The sequence below is a fragment of the Ranitomeya variabilis genome, chromosome 3, assembly GCF_051348905.1.
Source record: "Ranitomeya variabilis isolate aRanVar5 chromosome 3, aRanVar5.hap1, whole genome shotgun sequence".
Taxonomy (NCBI): domain Eukaryota; kingdom Metazoa; phylum Chordata; class Amphibia; order Anura; family Dendrobatidae; genus Ranitomeya; species Ranitomeya variabilis.
The window spans coordinates 265,871,318-265,899,178 of record NC_135234.1 but is presented as its reverse complement, the minus strand read 5'-3'; the positions used below and the strand labels follow the sequence as shown (position 1 = coordinate 265,899,178).

General features: G+C 43.7%; 1 protein-coding gene and 1 long non-coding RNA gene across 6 annotated transcripts in view; one reads left to right on the top strand and one right to left on the bottom strand.

The window, feature by feature from the left end:
- The window catches only part of ATP2B4 (ATPase plasma membrane Ca2+ transporting 4), a 250,881-nt gene that overhangs the window by 128,365 nt on the left and 94,655 nt on the right, over positions 1–27,861 (bottom strand). The gene's annotated exons all lie outside the window — the stretch shown is intronic.
- LOC143815816 (uncharacterized) lies at positions 1,366–27,026 on the top strand. The gene is made up of 3 exons (XR_013223809.1): positions 1,366–1,496; positions 12,612–12,722; positions 26,436–27,026. It is a non-coding gene; the product is annotated as an uncharacterized LOC143815816 (long non-coding RNA).

The following is a 27,861-nucleotide window of genomic DNA, read 5'->3' as shown; positions in this document are numbered from 1 at the left end:
GTTTGCTTCAGTATTTTTACACTGTTATACTGTTTACGTAAGTGGGATTTCTAACGCCTCGCAATGCTAAGCATCATCTGCGTGCAGCCAGCCATCACCAAGAAATTTAGATATTCATCCATATCTCCAAAACCAAAAAGGCAAAATCATAGCTGCTGACCTACAACTGACATCTTCTCCCGTCTTACCAGCATTAGTCTCAGTCTCTCCCTTCCCTTAAGGCAGCACAGACCAAATCATATTCTGCAGATAAGTCTATGCAATTACCAGGATGTCCGAACAAATGCACTATCAGGATTGCAGTGGACCCATGTAGTTAAGATGGCGGCAACATCGGTGCAAAAATACAGATGAGACACCCACACTCAACCTACCAATCAAATGGAGCGGGTGGCTGCTTGGCATATTACTGCGCACATAGACTTGTATGTGGCACTGTTCACACTATGGTAATGCACAGCATCCAGGTTAACAGCCTAGTAACGATACCCTTCTATTAGATCAGGTGGGCTGCCCAGCGCTATCCAAATACATCCCATGTGAACAGACACCACAGTTTACAAGACCGAATGGGCCCAATTGCACCCCGAAAAAAGTGCAAAAAAACACATATAAAAATACAAGAGGTATTAGTTAATATTTTGGCCAAAATACGAAAGTTCGTAACCCACGTCACGGGTCCCCATGCTTACGAGTCCTAACGCTAAACAAATACAGCACAGAAAGAGGATTCAGAGATCCTCCAAAAATTCAGAAAACAGCAAAACGGCAGAGATACCAGGATGTAAAACGTAGAAGCAGTTTTATGCCAGGAATCTAATACTAGCATGACGCATCCAGAAGAACAATGGAGTCTGGAATCTGCAGTACATTAGGGTTACAGATACTGCACCCCCTCAGATTTCACTTTTTTGTATATCCATAGTTTTCACAGTAACCTATGCAGATTATACCCTAATCACTCACTGCTGCTTTTCTCAAGTCTTTTTTTGCTTAAAGACTTCACCTCACAAGGAATCAAATAATTATAGAAATATTTATCATTAACAATCACAAGCTTTTTTTCTTCCAAAGAGCGACAAGATTGTCCTTTCCCAGTAACCAAGAAAATGACCCAGTGGCTCCCAATGGACTCCCACATGTTTACCTTTCTTTAAAAACATAATTATTATCCTCCACTTAACTCTCAATCTTGTGTTATAGGCAGCTGAATGCACATTTCACTGGTATCATCAACACACATCATAGGTACTGTTCACACAGCCAATCCCTTTTGGTTTTCTTGCACTTTTGTGACATCATAATGGAGGAATCATTATATACATAGATAGAAAAGAGGCAACCGCCAATCTTGCGATAACCATTGAGGCATTCTCCCTTCTGTCCACTGCTGGGAACATTCTGACTCACCTCTTGATCAACCACCTCCTCCACCACCTTGAGCTAGGTCAGCAGAGGCAGCATGTGGAAAATCATGGAAAAGTTTGGCTGCACGAGTAAGTTCGTAACAATCGTCTGGCAGCTCCATAATGGTATGATGGTGTAGGTCCTGAATGATCAAAACGAATCGGAAGACTTCCCAGTTACAAACAGCATAAAACAAGGCTGTGCACTTGCCCCAACCCTGTTCAGTATGCTATTTTCTGCCATGCCGAGAGATGCCTTTAGTAACTGCGAATACGGAATCCATGTCCAGTACAGGACTGTCTGCAAGCTATTCAATCCCAGATGCCTAAAGCATAGCTCCCAACTGTTCCTCATTATGCGGGACTGTCCCGGTTTTGAGCCTTTGCCCCGCACTCCCACACGGGACGCTCTGCTTCCTGCAGACAGCAGGAGAAGCAGCCGACATGCCCACTTGTGTTAAGCCATGCCCCGTTACCCTTCCGTAGGCAGTGCAGTACCGTACGTATCAGCCGGTCATCCCTGTCAGCCGCAGAGCCTTACACCACATATTGGCTGCCTGCTCTGTGCGCACAGGACCTGTGATGAGGTCACAGGAGGGGAGGAGTCAGGGGTCACATGATCGGGACCTCCGTGGATTGCAGGACTCGGCTGTGCTGGTTGCCAACTTGCCACATGGTGCTGCTGGATGAGGTAAGTAAGCTGCTTTGTGTGGGGTCAGGAGGTGTACGGTTTGGATGTAGCAGAGCCATGTCTGTGTATGAGGTGTATGGAGCGGAGCCGTGTGTGTATGAGGTGTATGGAGCGGAGCCGTGTGTGTACGAGGTGTATGGAGCAGAGCCGTGTTTGTACGAGGTGTACGGAGCGGAGCCGTATGTGTATGAGGTGTATGGAGCGGAGCTGAATGTGTACGAGGTGTACAGAGCGGAGCCGTGTGTATGAGGTGTATGGAGCGGAGCCGTGTGTATACGAGGTGTATGGAGCAGAGCTAAATGTGTACGAGGTGTATGGAGCGGAGCTGAACGTGTACGAGGTGTATGGAGCGGAGCTGAATGTGTACGAGGTGTACGAAGCGGAGCTGTGTGTGTAGGAGTAGCTATGTGTGGCCATTATACGGTACGAAGTATCATGTGCGGCCGATATACAGTATGGAGCATCATGTGTGGTCATTATACAGTATGGAGCAGCATGTGCAGTCATTATACAGTATGGAGCATCATGTGGGGCTATTATACAGTATGAAGCAGCATGTGCGGTCATTATACAGTATGGAGCATCATGTGGGGCTATTATACAGTATGGAGCAGCATGTGCAGTCATTATACAGTATGGAGCATCATGTGCAACCAATATACAGTATGGAGCATCATGTGTGGTCATTATACAGAATGGAGCATCATGTGCGGCCAATATACAGTATGGAGCATCATGTTCGGTCATTATACAGTATGGAGCATCATGTGGGGCTATTATACAGTATGGAGCATCATGTGCGGTCATTATACAGTATGGAGCATCATGTGTGGCCATAATACAGTATGGAGGCTCATGTGCTGTCATTATACAGTATGGAGAATCATGTGTGGTCATTATACAGTATGGAGCATCATGTGTGGTCATTATACAGTATGGAGCATCATGTGTGGCCATTATACAGTATGGAGCACTGTGCGGCCATATTTTTTGTTTAGAATTATTCTTTATGAAACAGTGTGATCAGCAGTGCTAAATGGGTGTGGTTGGGACGCGGATATGGGTGTGACTAGTTATGAATGTGTGTGGTCAGAGGTGTGGCCTAAAATTTGCCGCGGCGCGTTGCGCGCCGCTGACTTTGTCCCTCTCTCCCATCTTCAAAAGTTGGGAGGTATGCTGAAGGCTGTTACAAAAGGAGCATGAGACTGTTATCCGTGACTTCTTGTTTGCTGATGACTGCACAATACCAGCACAGAGCAGCAGATGCACTATGGAATGGACCATTTTTCACAAGCTTGCAAAAACTTCGGTCTCATTATCAATACCAAAAAATACTTACCGTATATACTCGAGTATAAGCCGACCCGAGTATAAGCCGACCCCCCCCCTAATTTTGCCACAAAAACTGGGAAAACTTAATGACTCGAGTATAAGCCTAAGGGTGGGAAATGCAGCAGCTACCGGTAAACGTCAAAAGTAAAAATAGATACCAATAAAAGTAAAATTAATTGAGACATCAGTAGGTTAAGTTTTTTTGAATATCCATATTGAATCAGGAGCCCCATATAATGCTCCATAAAGTTTATGATGGCCCCATAAGATGCTCCATATTAAAATATGCCCCATATAGTCCTGCATAAAGGTTAATAATGGCCCCATAAGATGCTCCATAGACACATTTGCCCAATATAATGCTGCACAAATGTTGATTATGGCCCCACAAGATGCTCCATAAAGATATTTGCCCCATATAGTGCTGCACAAACCTTGATTATGACCCCATAAGATGCTCCATACAGACACTTGCCCCATATAATGCTCCACAAACGTTAATTATGGCCCCATAAGATGCTCCATACAGACACTTGCCCCATATAGTGCTGCACAAACGTTGATTATGGCCCCATACAGACACTTGCCCCATATAGTGCTGCACAGACGTTATGGCCCCATAAGATGCCCCATACAGACACTTGCTATAAAAAAAAAAAAAATCACATACTCATCTCTTCGTCGCTCAGGCCCCCGGCACTTTCAATGTCTGACTTCGTTACGGCGCCGCTCCATCTTCAGCGTCTTCTGCACTGACGTTCAGGCAGAGGGCGCGCACTAACCACGTCACTGCAGAAGACGCAGCGGCGCCCGGTGAATATCGCGCTCCCCCTCCCCATTATACTCACCTGCTCCTGGCGCTGTGCAGTCCCTGCTTCCCAGGCGCCGCAGCTTCTTCCTGTACTGAGCAGTCACCGTTACCACTCATTACAGTAATGAATATGCGGCTCCACCCCTATGGGAGGTGGAGCCGCATATTCATTACTGTAATGAGCAGTACCATGTGACCGCTCAGTACAGGAAGAAGCTAGGGCGCCGGGGAGCCAGGGACCTGCAGGAACCGCGCCAGGTCAGGTGAGTATAATTTAGACAGCCCCCGCTCCCCATCACCTGCCGACCCCTGGGTATGACCCGAGTATAAGCCGAGAGGGGGACTTTCAGCCCCCAAAAATGGGCTGAAAATCTCGGCTTATACTCGAGTATATACGGTAAGTTATGTACCAATCTGCTCCAGGAAAACCGTATCAGCAGGCATGCATTATGGTGAATGAGCACAACCTCAAAGCAGTTGACAACGTCACCTACCTGGGCAGCACACTCTTCTGCGTAGTGACCATAGACGCTGAGAACAACAGAATTGCCAAAGCCAGCATCACCTTCGGGAGACTGCTTAAGAACGTTTTGGAATCAAGGGTCTCAGCCTTACTATTAATCTGAAGGCTTATTGCGCGGTGGTGCTTACTACACTTGTCTATACCAGTGAGACCTTGACTGTCTACAGCTGGCATGCCAAACCGCTCAATCATTTTCACCTGAGCTGTCTTCCCAGACTTCTCCACATCAGGTGGCAAGACCATGTACCTGACATGGCTAACCTGGAAAAATCTAGCCTCTGCAGTGTTTACACTCTCCTGCTGACAGCCCAAGCCAAGGGGGCTGGACATGTGGTCAGGATGACAGACAGCCAATTACCTAAACAACTGCTGTACGGAAAACTGTGTCAGGGAAAGCAAGCAGTCGGGTGGCAGCAGAAACGTTATAAAAACTGCCTTAAAGTGTGTCTCAAAAATCTTGAAAGTCAACATCAACGAATGGGAGAAGCTTGCCCTGGACTTGTTCAGCTTGGCCAGACAGGATCACCGCAGGAGCATGTGCAGCTGGAGATAGGAGTATCTTTGAAGCAAAAGGAAAGTGTGCTGTGCGCAAGACACAAACAGTATCTACTGTCTTGACCACATACTTATGACACATATGTGGGCCAGTAGGCTATGTGCACACGTTGCGGATTTTGCTGCGGATCCGCAGCAACTTTCCATGCGTTTACAGTACAATGTAAACCTATGGAAACCGCAATCCGCAGTGCCCATGTCAATTCTTTGTGCGGATTCCGCTGCGGTTTACACCTGCTCCACAATAGGAATCCGCAGGTGTAAAACCGTAGGTGGAATCTGCACAAAATCCGCGGTAAATCCACAGGTAAAACGCAGTGCCTTTTACCTGCGGATTTCTCAAATCTGCCGCGGAAAAATCCGCAGAGCTCCAAAATACATGTGCACATACCCTTAGACCCACAGCCACTGATCCTGCTCTAAACCATGAAGTCATGGTCATCTTCGACTACAATGGACGAACAACACAAATTCAAGTAAAAAAACAAAACAAAAAAAAACAATCCCTCACTTAGGCTGGTTTCACATTTGCGTCTGTGTGCGCAGCGTATGATCCGCATGTGTCATGCGTACCTAACTTTAACATGGTCTACGCATGGACATGCTTTTTTATGCGTTCGAATGTTATTACGTATGCATGCGTTTTTTCGCGGTGTGCGGCGGCGCACGGCTAACGCAACATGTTGCATTTTTGGAAGTGTCAAAAATTAGTCAAATATGCGCAGGCATGCGTATGCAGATGAGTGCATTAAAAACGCATTACTGTCTATGGGAATGCATGCGTATACAAGGACATGCGTTCGATGCGCTTGCGTACTTCAGACTGCGCACGTCCAGGAACTGTTTTGAGACACACCCATTGAGACACGCCCTCCTCGAAATATTGAAACACTGCTTTTTTTGCCGTTATGCATAAGCTTATGCGGATAAAAAATGCTGTGTTAGCATGCCTTTGCATGCGTTTGCTGTTGCGGATGATACACTGTGCACATAGACGCAAATGTGAAACTAGCCTTAGGCGAGCGTCACACAACACTATTTTCTCTCATCTGAGAGAATTTGGCTGATTATTAAAATTACATTCTTATCAAACCTCTCATCAGAGTGTGAGCATAGTCTGATCCAATTTTCTCAGCTGTGGAGAAAATGGTTTCTAAGTTCTGTCAAGTCAGTGAAAATTGCTCATTGACTTGCATTGCATTGCCTAGTGCGACCTGATTTTCCAAATTGTCTATGCTGCGATTTCTCCCTTTGATAGTCTCTTGTCCAAAAACAAGACATGTGGACAGCCTCTGGAATATTGGTCCAAGTATGATCCAATGTTTTGACAGATCGTACTCTGTCTGACAATACAGTTGTCTGCATGAGCCTTTAAAGGAGCATGTAGCCTAGGATCTGAGATTCATTGACTCTTTAAGGAGGAACCCTGTTTGGGCCTTAGGCCGGAGTCACACTACATCGAGATACGGCCGAGTCTCGCAGGTTAAAAACAAGCTCTGGCACCGGCACTCCGGAGAGGAGCGGGCGGCTCCATGTATTGCTATGCAGCCGCACGCTCCGCTCTGGAGTGCCGCTGCCAGAGCTGGGTTTTAACCTGTGAGACTCGGCCGTATCCCGCTGTGTCATCACGGCCTTAAGGTCAAACTTTGCTTTTCTTTTCATACGTTTTTTTCATAATCTTCTTTCAAGAGCCAGAATTTAAAGAGAACTTTTGAGCTCTTACTTAAACAGTTATGGAACATTGATCTTATGTTTAACCATTTGGCTACATCTTATGCTGTGTAAACACACAAGTGTTCGGAGAGGTTATGCCCTTTTTATTCTGCAGGTTTCTGTTCCTGGGGGCAGATTCTGTCTCTGCGGTGCTGTCATGGTTTGGGAAAATCAAATCTACCCGTAACTCATTATCTTTTTTTCTATCAAACACAGATAGAAAACCCATAAGACAGATGTAAACCCCCCCCCCCCCCCCCACACACACACACACACACACACACACACACACATTTAAAGGGCCACTGTCACCCCCTCCAGCCGTTATAAACTAAAAGAGCCACCTTGTGCAGCAGTAATGCTGCAGTCTAACAAGGTGGCTCTTCTAGTTTTTGCGTCTGTTATTCCCTCAATAAAGCGTTTTATAATTTTCCCCAAATACCTATCTTTGTACCTGGAGGCAGGTCTCAAGCCTCCTCTGTGAAGCGCCCAACTGCCGTCACTCATTTCTTCTGGGGATGTGGTCGCCGCCCCCTGCGCGCTGTTCTTCTTAAATCCGGCGCCTGCGCTGTGCGTGCCTGCCTGGGGCAGGCGCAGTGTTCATTGGCCGTCATAGCTCAGATGCCGGGTGCCTGACTGCGCCTGAGCGGGCCTCCCTGTTACTGAATCCCCGCCCCGCACTGTGTTATGCATTATGCACAGTGCGGGGCTGGGATTCCTGGGCAGATTCCTGCACAGACCGACGCTGGAAGGCGGGGAACCTGGGGGAGAGTCTGACAAGCGCAGTGCGCATGCCCAGGAATCCCAGCCCCGCACTGTGCATAATGCATAACACAGTGCGGGGCTTCAGTAACAGGGTGGCCGCATTGCCCGCGCAGGCGCAGTCAGGCACCCTGCATCTGACCTATGACGGCCAATGAACACTGCGCCTGCCCCAGGCAGGCACGCACAGCGCAGGCGCCGGATTTAAGAAGAACAGAGCGCAGGGGGCGGCGACCATCGCCCCAGAAGAGATGAGTGACGGCAGTTGGGTGCTTCACAGAGGAGGCTTCAGACCTGCCTCCAGGTACAAAGACAGGTATTTAGGGAAAATTATAAAACGCTTTATTGAGGGAATAACAGAAGCAAAAACTAAAAGAGCCACCTTGTTAGAATGCAGCATTACTGCTGCACAAGGTGGCTCTTTTAGTTTAACGGCTGGAGGGGGTGACAGTGTCCCTTTAACATGGGGAAGTTGGAAAATTACCTATAACTGAAGGTTCCAACCTTCTTTTGAAGTTAATTAGACCAAGGAAAAGGAAAACCAATTAAAACAACCTTTGAACCAGAAGACAAGGAGTCTTAGATTCAAGAGGCAGGGGCTCCTTTGTTCCAAGGAGGGGAATGGTATTCCCCAGGATGAGCTTCCTTCTTCATGAAAATCTTTCGCAAACCTGCTGGTACCAGTGTTCAAATAGGAATATTGGGGTTTTCATCGATCCAATAGGTGATGGGACGGACGTGACTCATTCACTCACATTGCCGTGAGGCCACTCCAACGACTTCAACTTAATATCAACCAGATTGATTATGGAAACCAGGTTACATATGGTCTCTATGTAAAGGTAAAGTCACAACAAAAAATATGAAATCAATATTGAAAGCCTGGGACATTCAGAGGCGAAGATAACTTGCAAGTTGGAGATTCAAATCCTGAAGGGCTGAGAACATCCTAGAAACAGCCCCACGTAAGGCCATAAAGGGGAGGTATGTGGGTGTAAATCAGAGCTAATAAAAAGCAGAATCTGGGTTAGGATCATTGTCAATACTTGGAAAGCACAGTTCGCTGTACGTTCTGTCCACTTTCCAATCAAAGTGCCTCCCTCCGCTAAGCACTGAGCCATATCCATGGCATCAGAGTTAGTAGTATGCTTTCATTATTCCTTTTTATTTTACGCATGTATCGTATTGTTTTGTTTCCATTTTGCTTCATCCTTGTATATCTACTATATAATTGTCTAAGGGTCACTTCCGTCTTTCTGTCTGTCTGTCTTTCTGTCTGTTTGTCTGTCACGGAAATCCCAAGTTGCTGATTGGTCGCGGCCAGCTGGCCGTGACCAATCAGCGACGGGCACAGTCCGGCCGCGAAATGGCCGCTCCCTACTTCCCTGCACTCAGAGCCCCCTCTATACTCCCTCCAGCGCCCGCCACCCACATAGCGTTGTAGCAGTCCGTTAAACCGACTGCGTTACACCGCGGCATTACACGGTGTAACGCAGTCTGTTAACGCTGCTATTAACCCTATGTGACGAACTTTTTACTATTGATGCTGCCTATGCAGCATCAATAGTAAAAAGATCTAATGTTAAAAATAAAAAAAAAATATATAAAATCATTATATTTTCACCTTCCGGCTCTTTTCCCGTTCCTTACGACGCTCCGGGCATTGCATTGCGGTCTCGCGACATGATGATATATAATATTTATTATATTATCTTATTATCTGTTTATATTTATTATCTTTTATTAAGTAAATTCATATTAGTTTATTCAATTGTCGTGTGAGCACTTATTTATTCATCACAATTCTTTGAACCTTAACAAAACAATATACTACGTGGCTGTGCTATATACTTTGTGGCTGCTATATACATACATATATACATATTCTAGAATACCCGATGCGTTAGAATCGGGCCACCATCTAGTTTGTTATAAACACTGCCTGGATTGAATATAAAATGTAATAGCTCTGTTCCTCTTACTCTGCAAACCGCACCACTAAAGCCGGGTGTCTAATCGGCCTGTATAAAGGATTGGTGGGGACAGCTAGTAGTAGTTCTTTTTGTTATTGAAGAGCTGACAATGACTGTAGCGGGGTATATACACATATTCAATAGTTGGAATCGGAGGTGTATATACCATGCGCTCACTGTTAGTTCCCCAATAACCAGACTAGTAGTGGATGCAGCTCGTCCATCACTCGTCAGCCAATTGCGCGATTGTCCTGACGATTGGAGGCAGCGGAGGTGCATTCCCATGACATCTAGTGTCAGTGGTGGGATCTGTGTGACCTCTCTGGTCTCATCTGTAACAGCCAGGGGGAGGGAGGTGGTTACACTGAACCCACTGCTGTGTATCAGACAGGCACCTTTTATTAGCTCTTTCTGGGGGTAAATGTGTAGAAAACACCAATTTAGGCATTGTATGTTGCATAATAAATTTTGCAGCATTCACCATGCAGCATATACAATATGCTATCTTTGCTACAAGTCGATACAATTACAGCGTATCAAACTTTTGTATACTTTTTTGCAGTTAGCTACTTTTGCACGAGAAATTAGGAATTAGCATGTCAGCAGGTAGTCCTAGTCATCCTCTAGGGACAGTTAACACACGAGAGGTTAAAAGCCCCACCCCCCTCCTGTCTTAACCAATCACCACACCAGGATGGATGCAACTCTATTTTATTGAATTTTTACATAGCTAATGTTAATTTCATATAGTAGTGAGAATTCAGGGGAGGGAATGTAATGGTGCTATAATGATGGACTCCTGGAAAAACAATTACCGGTAAGACCAATTCCTAATTTCCCATGATGTCCCCCTCATGACAGTATGTCAGGAGAAATACCAAATCAATGGCATCTCTGGGTGGGACCACTGCCGAAGGATTTTGCGCCCGAAAGCTAGCTGTTGACCTGATATTACGTCTAGCTTGCAGTATTTACAGAATGTTGTTATATGAGACCAAGTTGCGGCCCAGCAAATTTGGCCTATGGACGCCCCTGCTCTCTCAGCCCAAGATGTTAATTGGGGGCTCATTGTTCTCAAATTCATAAGCCAGGGAAATGGTCAAAGTAATCCATCTGGCTAGAGTTGTAGTTGAGGCTTCCTTGACTTTATTGTTTCCTGAATGCTGTAAAAACAGGTATGAGGCTTGTCTCCAGGCTTTAGTAGTTTCCACGTAACACATTACTGATCTTCTTACGTCCACAGTATGAAAAAGTCTCTCTATCATTACTAGGATGTTGACAAAATGATGGGAGGACGATCTCCTGGTTCAAGTTTGCCCTTGATATTACTTTTGGCCAGAAAGAAGGGTCAAGCCTGAGTATTAGACGGTCCTCCAAGATCTCAAGATAAGGATTTTTTACTGATAGTTCCTGGATCTCCCATAATCGCTTTGAAGAGGTGACCGCCACCAAGAACACAGTGAGAATTCTGGACAAATTTTCAATTCGGTGCATTTTTTTTTTTTTTTTGTAAGCGATGAGACTTTTGGTACTAAAAAGTCCAAAAGCTGGTGAAAAGACAAAAATACAAAGCATTTTTATTTTGCGCCAAATTCATTAACTACATGCATAATTTTGGATAATTTGTACTGAAATTCGCTTTTTGAATGTAAGCATACGAGAGCCTCGGAGGCCTACAACTCCCTTAATATCACCAACCAAGGCCCTTGACGGGAGTTTGTCAGCACAGAATGACTTTTCAAACCAAATACAGGTGCACCACGGTTTGGTCACACATTTAAGTGCATCTTCCCACCAGCTTCTTTTCCTCGTATCTCCATCCTTCTTTGGCGCGATGTAGCCAGAGATGTCAATTAAAGAAGAGTATAGTAAGGAGGGGCGAAAATAGAAGGAAAACAAGTAGGAGGGAAGGTGGACTTAAATGTTTGGCCAATACATGAGGCACTGCGTGCCTGTACATTTATCGACAATCTGCATTTTCTTCCTGGCTCATACTATTTACTTGATATAAGCATAACACTCTTCTCAGCTATACTGATGATGTTCACACTACAATGCTGTTGCAACAGTGTATATTATTTTCTTTCAGCAAGTATCCAGTTTTCTTGATCATCATTATAATGCCAGTGATTAACCATTTGTTTGCTGCAAGTCCTGGATTGACTATACTTCTGTTAGTTAGCCACACTCCAGGCTCTTTGTCTTCTGATATTTCCTGTTCTGCTTGCCATCCAGCATACCCTGCTGTCCTGGCCTCACTGATCTAAGTGCCATCGACTTTATGCCGTGTTTCTGACCTACAGCTTAAAGAATCCACCTCACTAGGTGAGCCAATCACATTAGAGAATACAATTTTTACTGGGATTCTTTTTTTAAGAGAACAAGGCTTCATTTCACATTAAAATCCTCCAGATTCTGTGAGCTTGAAAGGGAGATGAGTCGCTGTCAGATACTTCTGGCAAATGCATATCTCCTAGAAAAACAAAGGGTCAGGATCTGACAAAATTACTGGACTGTACATGGGCAGCTTAACACTTTCTTATAGATGTTGTGCAAAAGAAATGACAAAAAACAAAGAATATTAGCAGCCAGACAATTTCTCAGTATTATTTTTCAAACATGCACTTCAAAATTTAAATGCTTTAAAGGAATGCCAGTCACAAAACCACAGCTAAATGTAAAGTAACACATCTGCTAAAATAAAATGCAGGAAATGTAGCCATCACAGATGGAAAACCATACCACCCAGCTTTGGAATTTAAAAAAGAAAAGTGTACAGCATCATAAATTAATCCCTGTTATAGGAACATGCTGACAAAAAAAATGACTTATCCATTCCTTGCAGGGAAGCACTGATGACATTTTTGCCCATTTATCCAAGAGCATTTGAGAGATCATATGCGGAGGTTGGACAAGGGGACCTGTCTTTCAATATATGTTCTACTTCATCGCAAAGGTAGGTTAGAGATCATTCAGAAGTCTGATTTTTCTTGTGCCCAGAACAGTCCAACTTTCATTACTGCTTTTGATCCGAGTATCAGTTTTTACCATGGTATGAGCAGTTTTTCTTGAATTAAAGAGAATCTGTCAGCAGGTTTTTGCTACCTCATCTGAGAGAAGCATGATGTAGGCATGTAGGAGACCCTGAAAACAACGATGTATCACTTATATTACTGTGTGTAGCCATTCTGACAGTTTTTAGATTTAGCAATGCAGCAGCGCTGAGAAAGCTGCCTCTGCCCACAACAGCCTCTCCATATAAAATGCTTGTAACCATGCAATCTTATGAGAACATATTTAAAAAGTGGGAAACCACAAGGTGGCGCCACATTACCAAAAGACAAACAGACAGGTCCTAAAAGGCTAAGGCCTCTTTCACACTTCTGTCTTTCTTTTTCCGTCACAACACGTCGTTTTGTGAAAAAAACGGACCAGCAAATGTTTCTGCTAGATCTGTTTTTATCTCATAGACTTGTATTAGCGACGGATTGTGATGGATCGCCTTCTGTTTCATCCATCGTGCACTGGATCCGTTGTAAAATTGCTGTCCGTCGGGCGGAGACAACGCACATAGAAACGGTTTTTTTTTGCACGTCAGAAAATCGCGTAGCGACGGATCCTGCACGGTCCATCATTGGCTATAATGGAAGCCTATGGACGCAGGATCCGTCGCTGTGTGTCAAAAGCCGGAATCCAGCAACAGATGCCATCTTTTGAAACTGAGCAGCATGCATGGAAGAATTTCCCGTCAGGGACATTCTCGCTCGCTCTTTTTACTATTGATGCTGCCTATGCAGCATCAATAGTAAAAAGATATAATGTTAAAAATAATTAAAAAAAATAAAAAAATCTTGATATTCTCACCTTCCGGTGGCCCCAGTAGCGTTGCTGATGCTCCAGTTGTTCAGTAATGCATTGCGAGAATGACCTGTGATGATGTAGCAGGAGCATCGCGAGCATCAGGAAGGCTGTGAGGGACGCCGGAAGGTGAGAATGTCAAGATTTTTTTATTATTATTATTTTTAACATTTTATCTTTTTACTATTGATGCAGCATAGGCTGCATCAATTGTAAAAAGTTGGTCACACTTGTCAAACACTATGTTTGACAAGTGTGACCAACCTGTCGATCAGTTTTCCAAGCGATGCTACAGATCGCTTGGAAAACGCTACGGGTCCGTCAAAAAAACAGATCCAGTGCATTAGTTTTTTACAATCTGCACAGGATCCGTTTTTTCAACATTTTGACGGATTGTGACTGATTGTAAAAAACGGAAGTGTGAAAGAGGCCTAACAGTACATGCTGAATGTGTGTAGGGTGGGTGATCGGTAAGGGCTAAGGCCGGTTTCACACTAGTGTTATCCGTCCTGCGTATCTTTAACATTGTGTACGCATGGTCATGCGTTGTATGCGGATGCGTCCCCGTGCGGCGTTTTGACGTGACCGCCAAACGCAACATGTTGTACACATGTCCCTGGGTACACAATGTTAAAGATAGGTACGCAGGACGCATGCAGATATATGCGGATCTGAAGGTAAGAAATAAGCATGTAGCTACATGAGTTTCCAAAAAAGCCCGCACCCCCCCACACACACACTTTATACAAGTTATACTCAACAAAACTCTAAAGCACCAATGTAACTAAAGCAATACCTGCAGCGCGGGACGTGGCACGCATAGCACACCCGACAAAGGTTTTGGCAGTTAGCCTTCTTCTGGGGTTCCCAGGTAGGACCAGTTTAACATTTTTTATTACCTGTATGCCTATATTAATAGGTCATATAAATCCCGAGTGGGGGGGGGGGGTGACAGATTCCCATTAAGGTCAAGGCTCAGTCACGCTGTCCCACACCAAACCACAGTTATGTTGGAACTGAACATACAATACATACAGTGTCCAAGAAAAACAGATTGCGGCACCAGTCCACACTATATCAAATCCCATAGAAGGAAAGTACAGTGGGTACGAAAAGCTTTCAGACCCCTTTAAATTTTTCACTCTTTGCTTCATTGCAGCCATTTGGTAAATTCAAAAAAGTTCATTTTTCTCTCATTAATGTACACTCTACAGTCTACACCCCATCTGGACTGAAAAAACATACATTTTTGCAAATTTATTAAAAAAGAAAAACGGAAATATCACATGGTCATAAATATTCAGGCCCTATGCTCAGTATTGAGTAGTAGCCCCCTTTTGAGCTAGTACAGCCCATGAGTCTTCTTGGGAATGATGCAACAAGTTTTTCACATCTGGATTTGGGGATCCTCTGCCATTCTTCCTTGCAGATCATCTCCAGTTCCATCAGGTTGGGGTGCAGAGTGTACTTTAAAGAGAAAAAAATTAACTTTTTTGAATTTACTAAAAGGCTGCAATGAAACAAAGAGTGAAAAATTTAAAGGGGTCAGAATACTTTCTGTACCCACTGTAGATCACAAGAAAAAGATTATGGGTCACAAGGGCCCAAAAAAACGACCAACACGTCCGATTAGAACAATGTATAAAACATTAATCTTTATTAGTACATAAACATTATAGAAAATATACAAATATACATCGCATTATCAAATTACGCTCATATTGTAAATATGTCATATTGGATATAGCAAGGTGGTTTAATATATTCAACCATATACGATAATGGGTTTTCCCCTGTGATTTACATACACCCCTGTGGAATAGGAGGTTTATTAACCCCTTGCTGGCTATCTCTAATACGGGTATGTTTGTTCCTGGCTCCATGCGCCCTTAATTTGTTTTTATGTCTATGCGGTGTCCATGTACACCATGTGGTACTGCACTTCACCTGTTTTTGATAATGTGATGTATATTTGCATATTTTCTATAATGTTTATGTTATAATAAAGATTAATGTTCTATACATTGTTCTAATCGGACTTGTTGGTCGTTTTTTGGGGCCCTTGTGACCCATAATCTTTTTGTTGTATCTTTTAGCGACTTGTCCTGATACGTAGTTCTCAGTCCTTTTGTTTTATGGTTTCAGCATAAGTAGCTAAATTGCTTAATGATAGTCTAATAAGGATTTACTTTAGCTATGCTGATTTTTGTTGTGTTTTTGGTTACGCACTGTAGATCACCCAGACAAGAGCTGCAGCAGTATAACAAATGGTTCAAGGTGCTCTGCATATAATATAAACAGTTTTCAGAGTTAATTTGAGAACATATGCAGCACTCACCAATTCAAAAAAAGTGCTAGTCCTTTATTCAAGAACTTGGGATCTGGACACAAAGACGTGCAGGTTACAGCGGCATGCAGGGAGAGGCAGAGTGGACGGCGGTCTTTTCGCATACCAATGCTTCATCGGGTCACCTGCACACTCACGGTCGCCTTGATCCACTCCCGCCTGGATTACTGTAACGCTCTATTATCGTATATACTCGAGTATAAGCCGACCCGAGTATAAGCCGAGACCCCTAATTTTGCCACAAAAAACTGGGAAAACTTAGTGACTCGAGTATAAGCCTAGGGTGGAAAATGCAGCAGCTACCGGTAAATTTCAAAAATAAAAATAGATACCAATAAAAGTAAAATTAATTGAGACATCAGTAGGTTAAGTGTTTTTGAATATCCATATTGAATCAGGAGCCCCATATAGTGCTCCATACAGTTCATGATGGGCCCCATATAATGCTCCATACAAAATATGCCCCACATAATGCTCCATACAGTTTATGATGGGCCCCATAAGATGCTCCATATTAAAATATGCCCCATATAATGCTGCACAAATGTTGATTATGACACCATAAGATGCTCCATAAAGACATTTGCCCCATATAATGCTGCACAAATGCTGATTATGGTCCCATAAGATGCTCTATAGACACATTTGCCCCGTATAATGCTGCACAAATGCTGATTATGGCCCCATAAGATGCTCCATAGAGATATTTGCCCCCATATAACGCTGCACATGGCACCATAAGATGCTCCATAGAGATATTTGCCCCCATATAACGCTGCACATGGCCCCATAAGATGCTCCAGAGATATTATGCCCCATATGCTGTTGCTGCGATTTAAAAAAAAAAAAAAAAAAAAAAAAAAAGTCTCACCTCTCATCGCTCAGGCCCCCGTCACTTGCTATATTAACCTGTCCTCCGTTCCACCGCCGAGCGTCGCTGTGTCTTCCCCGTCCTCTGCACTGACGCTCAGGCAGAGGGCGGCGCACACGAATAGTGTCATCGCGCCCTCTGACCTGAGCATCACTGCAGAAGACGCAGAAGACACAGCGGCGCCGACGGGGGAATGAGAAACAGGTGAATATCGCGCACTGCCCCCGCCATACTCACCTGCTCCTGGCACGGTCCCTGGTTCTCCGGGCACCGGCAGCTTCTTCCTGTAGTGAGTGGTCACATGGTACCGCTCATTACAGCAATGAATATGCAGCTCCACCCCTATGGGAGTGGAGTCGGTCCATATTCATTACTGTAATGAGCGGTACCATGTGACCGCTCAATACAGGAAGAAGCTGTCAGCGCCGGAGAACGAGGGACGTGCAGGGACTGCGCCAGGAGCAGGTGAGTATTATTAGACAGCTGCCGCTCCCCCTCCCCTGCCGACCCCTGGGAATGACTCGAGTATAAGCCGAGAGGGGCAATTTCAGCCTAAAAAAATAGGCTGAAATTCTCGGCTTATACTCGAGTATATATGGTAATTGGCCTCCCCCTTGCTCGACTTTCCCCTCTCCAGTCTATCCTTAATGAAGAAAGCCAGGGTTGTCCATATAGCTAATCGGTACTAATCGGTCGTCTTATTTTGCTTTAATTATAGTATTGTTAACGTTGCTACTTATGACTGTTGTGTTTGAAACTATTAAACTGTAAAGCTCTGCGGAATATGTTGGCGCTATACAAATAAAGATTATTATTAATTAAGTCACATGCTGTCCATTTCCTTGTGATCCTCCTTGAGATGGTTCTACTCCTTCATTGGTGTCATATCTGTGTTTAATTAAATTGATAGGAATTGATTTGGAAAGGCACACACCTGTCTATAAAAGGTCTCACAGATCACAGTGCATGTCAGACCAAAGGAGAATCATAAGGTTAAAAGAACTGGCCAAGGAGCTCAGGGACAGAATTGTGGCAAGGCACAGATCTGGCCAAGATTACAAAAAAATTTCTGCAGGTCTCAAGGTTCCTAAGAGCACAGTGGCCTCCATAATCCTTAAAGGGAAGAAGTTTGGGTTTGGGACCACCAGAAGTCTTCCTAGACCTGTATGTCCAGCCAAAATGAGATATTGTGGGAGTAGAGCCTTGGTGAAAGAGGTAAAGAAGAACCCCAAGATCACTGTGGCTGAGCTCCAGAGATGCAGTGGGGAGATGGGAGAAAGTTCCACAAAGTCAACTGTCCCTGCAGCCATCCACCATTCGGGCCTTTATAGCAGAGTGTCCCGACGGAAGCTTCTCCTCAGTGCAAGATATATGAAAGCCCGCATAGAGTTTGCTAAAAACACATGAAGGACTCTCAGACTAAGAAATAAGATTCTCTGGTCTGATGAGACTAAGACAGACCTTTTTTGGTGATAGCTGTAAGTGGTATGTGTGGAGAAAACCAGGCACTGCTCATCACCTGCCCAATACAATCCTAACAGTGAAACATGGTGGTGGCAGCATCATGCTATCGGGGTGTTTTTCAGCTGCAGGGACAAAATGACTGATTACCATTGAAGAAAACATGAATGCGGCCAAGTACAGAGATATCCTGGATGAAAATCTCTTCCAGAGTGCTCTGGACCTCAGACTTGCCGAAGTTTCACCTTCCAACAAGACAATAACCTTAAGTACACAGCTAAAATATCAAAGGAATGGCTTCAGAACAACTCTGTGACCATTCCTGACTGGCCCAGCCAGAGCCCTGACCTAAACCTGTCCACCAATGTTCACCATCCAACCTGACGGAACTGGACAGAATCTGCAAGGAAGAAAATCCAGGTGTGAAAAACTTGTTGCATCATTCCCAAGAAGACTCATGGCTGTACTAGCTCAAAAGGGTGCTTCTACTCAATATTGAGCAAAGGGTCTGAATATTTATGACCATGTGATGTTTCAGTTTTTCTTTTTTAATAAATTTGCAAAAATTACTACATTTCTGTTTTTTTCAGTCAAGATGGGGTGCAGAGTGTATCTTAGTAAGAAAAAATGACTTTTTTAATTTACCAAATGGCTGCAATGAAACAAAAAGTGAAAAATTTAAAGGGGCATGAGTACTTTCCGTACCCACTGTATATATATATGTCAGTCACATATATGATTAGTGTGTGTGCAGCTTACTGTACATGTATTTAACCCCTTTCCCACCTGAGACGTATCCATACGTCCCTGTGACCTGGGACTTATTGACCTGGTACATATGGATAGGTTCAGGTGATTTTGCGCCCGCACAGCTGACACCCGGCACTCCGTGCCAGCAGCAGTCCCGCACCGCTCCTGGAACTTTAGCCCCCTACATGCTGTAAATCAACCAGTTTACCAGTTTTTTTTTTTGTTGTTTTTTTTTTAAAGACCAGTTTTATATTGTAGTCTCTACCCAAAAAAATTTACTTCAGCAAAATGGAGCCAGCGCAGTAGCATCTATCGCTTGCCGATAGATGATACCGCGCATGCGTCGCCGGTGCCATTTTGCAGAAGTTAATAATTTTTTTTTAAGACCATAATATAAACTACGCAAGCACAGTATTTAAAATAGGAGGCAGGTCATTTAAGTTTCAGTGCCTCTCATTTAAGCCCACAAGGATTAAGATGAGACCACAGCATCTAATGGGGACCTGCCCACAGTCATGCCACAAAGCACGAGAATCTTAAAACTGAAAACAAAGATTAACCCCTTCACCCCCAAGGGTGGTTTGCACGTTAATGACCAGGCCAATTTTTACGATTGTGACCACTGTCCCTTTATGAGGTTATAACTCTGGAATGCTTCAACGGATCCTGGTGATTCTCACATTTTCTCATATTGTACTTCATGATAGTGGTAAAATTTCTTTGATATTACCTGCGTTTATTTGTGAAAAAAATGGAAATTTGGTGAAAATTTTGAAAATTTTGCAATTTTCCAACTTTGAATTTTTATGCAATTAAATCACAGTGATATGTCACACAAAATACTTAATAAGTAACATTTCCCACATGTCTACTTTACATCAGCACAATTTTGGAACCAAAATTTTATTTTGTTAGGGAGTTAAGGGTTAAAAGTTGACCAGCAATTTCTCATTTTTACAACACCATTTTTTTAGGGACCACATCTCATTTGAAGTCATTTTGAAGGGTCTATATGATATAAAATACCCAAGTGTGACACCATTCTAAAAACTGCACCCCTCAAGGTGCTCAAAACCACATTCAAGAAGTTTATTAACCCTTCAGGTGTTTCACAGGAATTTTTGGAATGTTTAAATAAAAATGAACATTTAACTTTTTTTCACACAAAATTTACTTCAGCTCCAATTTGTTTTATTTTACCAAGGGTAACAGGAGAAAATGGACCCCAAAAGATGTTGTACAATTTGTCCTGAGTACGCCGATACCCCATATGTGGGGGTAAACCACTGTTTGGGCGCATGACAGAGCTCGGAAGCGAAGGAGCGCCATTTGACTTTTCAATGCAAAATTGACTGGAATTGAGATGGGACGCCATGTTGCGTTTGGAGAGCCCCTGATGTGCCTAAACATTGAAACCCCCCACAAGTGACACCATTTTGGAAAGTAGACCCCCTAAGGAACTTATCTAGAGGTGTGGTGAGCACTTTGACCCACCAAGTGCTTCACAGAAGTTTATAATGCAGAACTATAAAAATAAAAAATCATATTTTTCCACAAAAATTATCTTTTCGCCCCCAATTATTTTTTTCCAAGGGTAAGAGAAGAAATTGGACCTAAAAGGTGTTCTACAATTTGTCCTAAGTATGCTGATACCCCATATGTGAGGGTAAACCACTGTTTGGGCGCATGGGAGAGCTCGGAAGGACAGGAGCGCCGTTTGACTTTTCAATGCAAAATTGACAGGAATTGAGATGGGACGCCATGTTGCGTTTGGAGAGCCACTGATGTGCCTAAATATTGAAACCCCCCCACAAGTGACACCATTTTGGAAAGTAGACCCCCTAAGGAACTCATCTAGATGTGTTGTGAGAGCTTTGAACCCCCAAGTGTTTCACTAAAGTTTATAACGCAGAACCGTGCAAATAAAAAATATTTTTTTTTACACAAAAATTATTTTTAAGCCCCCAGTTTTGTATTTTCCCAAGGGTAACAGGAGAAATTGGACCCCAAAAATTGTTCTCCAATGTGTTCCGAGTACGCCGATACCCCATATGTTGGGGTAAACCCCTGTTTGGGCGCACGGGAGAGCTCGGAAGGGACGGAGCACTGTTTTACTTTTTCAACGCAGAATTGGCTAGAATTGAGATCGGACGCCAAGTCGCGTTTGGAGAGCCCCTGATGAGCCTAAACAGTGGAAACCCCCCAATTATAACTGAAACCCTAATCCAAACACACCCCTAACCCTAATCCCAACGGTAACCCTAACCACACCTCTAACCCAGACACACCCCTAACCCTAATCCCAACCCTATTCCCAACCGTAAATGTAATCCAAACCCTAACCCTAACTTTAGCCCCAACCCTAACCCTAACTTTAGCCCCCAACCCTAACCCTAGCCCTAACCCTAATGAGAAAATGGAAATAAATACATTTTTTTAATTTTTTAATTTTTCCCTAACTAAGCGGGTGATGAAGGGGGTTTGATTTACTTTTATAGCGGGTTTTTTAGCGGATTTTTATGATTGGCAGCCGTCACACACTGAAAGACACTTTTTATTGCAAAAAATATTTTTTGCGTTACCACATTTTGAGAGCTATAATTTTTCCATATTTGAGTCCACAGAGTCATGCGAGGTCTTGTTTTTTGCGGGACGAGTTGACGTTTTTATTGGTAACATGTTCGGGCACGGGAGATTTTTTTATCGCTTTTTATTCTGATTTTTGTGAGGCAGAATGACCAAAAACCAGCTATTCATGAATTTCTTTTGGGGGAGGCGTTTATACCGTTCCGCGTTTGGTAAAATGGATAAAGCAGTTTTATTCTTCGGGTCAGTACGATTACAGCGATACCTCATTTATATCATTTTTTTATGTTTTGGCGCTTTTATACGATAAAAACTATTTTATAGAAAAAATAATTATTTTGGCATCGCTTTATTCTGAGGACTATAACTTTTTTATTTTTTCGCTGATGATGCTGTATGGCAGCTCGTTTTTTGCGGGACAAGATGACGTTTTCAGCGGTACCATGGTTATTTATATCCGTCTTTTTGGTCGCGTATTATTCCACTTTTTGTTTGGCGGTATGAGAATAAAGCGGTGTTTTTTGCCTCGTTTTTTTTTTTTCTTTACGGTGTTCACGGAAGGGGTTAACTAGTAATATAGTTTTATAGGTGGGGTCGTTACGGACGCGGCGATACTAAATATGTGTACTTTTATTGTTTGATTTTTTTTATTTAGATAAAGAAATGTATTTATGGGAATAATATTTTTTTTTTATTTATTTAGGTTTTTTTTTTTTTTTTTTTTTTTTTTACACATGGAAATTTTTTTTTTTTTACTTTTTTACTTTGTCCCGGGGGGGACATCACAGATCGCTGATCTGACAGTTTGCACAGCACTCTGTCAGATCGGCGATCTGACTTACAGGGCTGCAGGCTTACCAGAGCCTGGTCTGCACCCGGAAGTAATCCCTGCAGGACCCGGATGCAGCCCCGCGGCCATTTTGGATCCGGGGCCTGCAGGGATAGGAGGTAAGAGACCCTCGCAGCAACGCGATCACATCGCGTTGCTCCGGGGGTCTCAGGGAAGCACGCAGGGAGCCCCCTCCCTGCGCGATGCTTCCCTATACCGCCGGCACACCGCAATCATGTTTGATCGCGGTGTGCCGGGGGTTAATGTACCGGGGGCGGTCCGTGCGATAGGCAGCTGACACCCGGCCGCGCTCCCCCCGTGGCCGATCACGCTGGACGTACTATTCCGTCCTTGGGAATTAGGGCCCACTCCACATGGACGGAATAGTACGTCCAATGGCAGAAGGGGTTAAACAACAACCATAATACACATTTCTTCAACCTAGGTATTATTTTAACCAGTGTAACAGCCTCAACCTGGCAATGCCTGTAGTTTACTTAGCCAAATTCTGATTACAGGTTCGCTTTAATTTGAATGGATGAAAAACTTTGCAAAAACAATAAGAGAACGGACATGTTACAGATGTTTAAAAAATGCATTAGTGGTTAAAATAAGCAAAAAAAATAAGCAGTATGCCTAATACATTTTGCTGGTACTGTAAACTATGGCGTTTTTGCCTAATAAGTGCTTGGAGTTTATTATAATTGGTGTGTTTTTGTTAGTCCGGAAGCTGTTAGAGCTTTGATCACCAGAACCTCAATGGTATTGAGATCTGGGGAGTTTCCTGGTCATGGATTCAAAATGTAAATGTTTTGCTCACTGAGCCACTTATTACTCTAGCCTTGTATCTGCATGCTTCAAAATACTGGGAAAAGCATTGTACATCACTAAATTGTTCCCGAATGGTAGGGAAACGTTCCTCAAAAATCAAATCTCTGGTTTGCTGTGGTTTTTCCTGCGGATTTATCGCGGTTTCTATTGCGGATTCCGCTGCAGTTTTCTATTGGAGCAGGTGTAATACCGCTGCGGATTCCGCACAAAGAAATGACATGCTGCGGAATATAAACCACTGCGTTTCCGCGCGTTTTTTCCGCAGCATGTGCACTGCGGATTGCATTTCCCATAGGTTTACATGGTACTGTAAATGCATGGGAAACCGCTGCGGACCCGCAGCTGCGGAAACGCTGCGGATCCGCAGCAAATTCCGCAGCGTGTGCACATACCCTAAAGGGGTAAAGTTAATGTCCTCTCATGAAGCCCCCATCAGACCAATTGGGACATATCAAAGAATGATTGTCCGAAAAAGACACGGTGAGAGCGCTACGATGAGTCTTGTCTCATGAAAACAGTAAAGCAACCGGAGACCATTAATATGTGGGGGTTGCTTTCATCCAAGGAGTGTGTTCACTCAGAATTTTGCCTAAGAACACTGCCATGAATAAAGAATGATACATAAATATTTTTCAAGAGCAACTTCTCCCAACCATCTAACAATTTAGTGATGGAAATAATTATCCCAACATTATGGAGCATGAGGTTACAAAACAAAAGTGGCTCGGTGAACAAAACATTAAAATTTTGGGTCAATGGATAGGAAACTCTCCAGATCTCAATCCCATTGGATGGAAAAACAAAACACTCAAATTGTGATAAACTTCAGGCTTGTTTGAGGACTTCAGTGAAGGAGACCACCAGGCAAAAACTTTTACTGAACACAAACTTGGTAGGGAATATATACAATAGTTAGCGGGTACATATCTTAATTAACGTTTCTTTCACCATACTGAGAATTTTTACATACACATTACTCATTTATTCTCCATCTCCACAATACAGCTCAGTACTACAGTGCAGTTGGCAATAGTCCTATTCTCAACCCATGTGTCCGCATCTTCCGCTCAAGGGAGGGGGAGCGGCAGCTGTCCATCATACTCTCCTGCTCCCGGCATGGACCCTGCTTCTCCGGCGCCCGCAGCTCTTCCTGTGTTCAGCGGTAACGTGGTACCGCTCATTAAAGTAATGAATATGGACGTGACTCCACTCCCATAGCAGTGGAGCGCATATTCATTACTTTAATGAGCGGTACTGGTGACCGCTGAACAGGGGAAGAAGCTGCCGGCGTCGGAGACCATTGCATCGGAGAAGCAGGGACTGCGCCGGGAGGGTGAGTATAACGGGGGAGGGTGAGCATTGCGATATTCACCTGTCCCCGTTCCACCGCCGTGCACCGCTCCGTCTTCCGCGTCCTCTGGCTGTGAGGCTCAGGTCAGAGGGCGCGATGATGTGTTTAGTGTGCGCAACGCCCTCTGCATGAAGTCATTACAGAGACGGAAGACAGAGCAGCGCGAGACGGTGGAACGGGGACAGGTGAATATTGCAAGTGCCGGTGTCCCCGCCAGCTCAGGACAAGAGGTGAGTACGGTATGCCTTTTTTTTTTTTTTTTTTATAATCGTAGCAGCAGCATATGGGGCAAATGTTTCTATGGAGCATCTTATGGGGCCATAATCAACCTTTATGCAGCATTATATGGAGCACATTTTCTATGGAGCATCTTATAGGGCCATAATCAAACTTTATACAGCATTGTATGGAGCATAATATTCTATGGAGCATCTTATGGGGCCCAAATCAACCTTTATGCAACATTATATGGGGCAAATGTTTCTATGGAGCATCTTATGGGGCCAAAATCAACCTTTATGCAGCATTATATGGGGCACACTTTCTATGGAGCATCTTATGGGGCCATAATCAACTTTTATGCAGGATTGTACGGGGCAAATGTTTCTATGCAGCATCTTATGGGGCCAAAATCAACCTTTATGCAACATTATATGGGGCACATTTTCTATGGAGCATCTTATGGGGCCATAATCAACCTTTGTGCAGCATTATATTGGGGCATATTTTTGTATGAAGCAACTTATGGGGCTCATCATAAACTTTATGGAGCATTATATGGGGCATATTTTGTATGAAGCATCTTAAGGGGCCCATCATGAACTTTATGGAGCACTATATGGGACTCCTGATTCAATATGGATATTCAAAAACACTTAACCCTACTGATGTCGCAATTAATTTTACTCTTATTGGTATCTATTTTTATTTTTGAAATGTACCAGTAGCTGCTGCATTTCCCACCCTAGACTTATACTCGAGCGTTTCCCAGTTTTTTGTGGCAAAATTAGGGGTCTCTGCTTAAACTCGGGTTGACTTATACTCGAGTATATACGGTATGTTGCCAGTATGGCCAGAACTTATCTTCTCTGCTACTGACGCATTGGAACCCCCATCCGGGGCACTCTCTTCATCTCACTTCTCTATCCTGTCTTGGCCCGTTACCTTTGAGTTATAAACTTGGAGATGTACTGTTAGGCGTACTGCCCTAAGACCAGTCTCCAAACGATCACTCTGCCTCTCGATCAATTCGCTCCACTAGGATCTCACTATCCTCTGTCACAGTCTTCTCTCAAGATAGAGACTCCCAAGTCATGCGGCTCTGCTCACTGAGCAGACCTAAGGTCTGCTTTCTGTGCCCTATCAGACATCCTCAAAGGAAACTGCCTCTGTTCCCTTAACGCTCCCACTGTGGGCTAGTCCCAAACTTTAATACTCATGCTCCCTACCATTAGGCAATACACAATACTAACACTATTAACGCATGTCACAGTTCACGTCACACAATACACTCCTTCTTCAATGGGGAACATGGGTAGTATAGCCAACTCCTTACACCCGACCAAGTTTATTATACAGCATTGCACAAGTGTATGAGAAAGTATTGATAAATAGCCGGCCTTGAATATTTCTAGCAGACAAAAATAAATCCTGTTGCTAAGGAAACAAGTATTAACTTTGACAATAGCACGTGCTAAGTTTTAGCAGAAAAGGTTATGTCATTTTGAAATTGTGAATCAGAAAAATTAACCATGTCAGGTGAAGATTAGAACTTTCCTGTTTCAGCAGGATACTGCAGCCGCCCACCAGTCTCCTATTGCCAGGCAGAAACTCAATGAAATCAGGTGAGAAATCCACCATATTCTCCTGATTTGGCCCCTTCAGATTATTTTTTTTTCAAAACTCAAAAAAAAAAAATCATTGAAAGGATGAAAATTTATGACAAACAAGATGGTAATTGATGCTGTGGCATAATAGTTTGCAGAACAGGATTAAAATAAAAATTGTGAAGGATTAGAAATACTTTTTCATCAATGCAGTAAACGTGTAGAGTTTAAAGTTGAATAAAATATGAATTAAAAAACATGAATTTGTTTTCTAGGAAAGTCCAATATAAATACAATCAACTTTACCAAGTTTAATTCTAGGAAACTGATCTGCATGCAAATCTGCCTCCAGAGCTTATTATAAATGAAAGGGTGATACTAGTGTGAGACATGTAATGACTGACACTTTGGTCTCAATCACATACAGCTCTGCCTCGAATTCAGACCCAACACAGGACAGCAGAAAAGAACTTGGTCTCATTACAAAAACATTTACAGCTCCAGTCCTGTCTCAGTACTGCAGCTTCCATCTCATGCGCAGCAAGCGTGGGGGAGGGGCAGTACAGCAGAGATGAAAGCTCTGTGAGAAGACAACTGCAAATGTGTTTGTTGTATTTGTAATGACACAAGGTTCAACTGAGGCCGGTTTCACACGTCAGTGGCTCCGGTACGTGAGGTGACAGTTTCCTCACGTACCGGAGCCACTGACACACGTAGACACATTGAAATCAATGCATCTGTGCAGATGTCATTGATTTTTTGCGGACCGTGTCTCCGTGTGCCAAACACGGAGACATGTCAGTGTTCGTGGGAGCGCACGTATTACACGGACCCATTAAAGTCAATGGGTCTGTGTAAAACACGTAACGCACACGGATGTTTCCGTGTGCAGTCCGTGTGCCGTGCTGGAGACAGCGCTTACAGGAAGGGTACCGTCTCACAGTGGCACTTTTGTTGCTACGACGGTACGATCCGTGACGTTCCAGCGATATCCATACGATATCGCTGTGTCTGACACGCAGCAGCGATCAGGGACCCCGCTGAGAATCGTACGTCGTGGCAGATCGTTTGGAACTTTCTTTCGTCGCTGGATCTCCCGCTGTCATCGTTGGATCGGTGTGTGACACCGATCCAACGATGCGTTCGCTTGTAACCAGGGTAAACATCGGGTTACTAAGCGCAGGGCCTTCCCTTCCGAGCTCTGTCATGCGCCAAAACAGTGGATCCCCCCCACATATGGGTATCAGCGTACTCAGGACAAATTGGACAACAACTCTTGGGGTCCAATTTATCCTGATACCCTTGTGAAAATAGAAAACTGGGGGCTAAAAAATCATTTTTGTGAAAAAAAAAAGAATTTTTATTTTATTTTTATAAACTGTAGT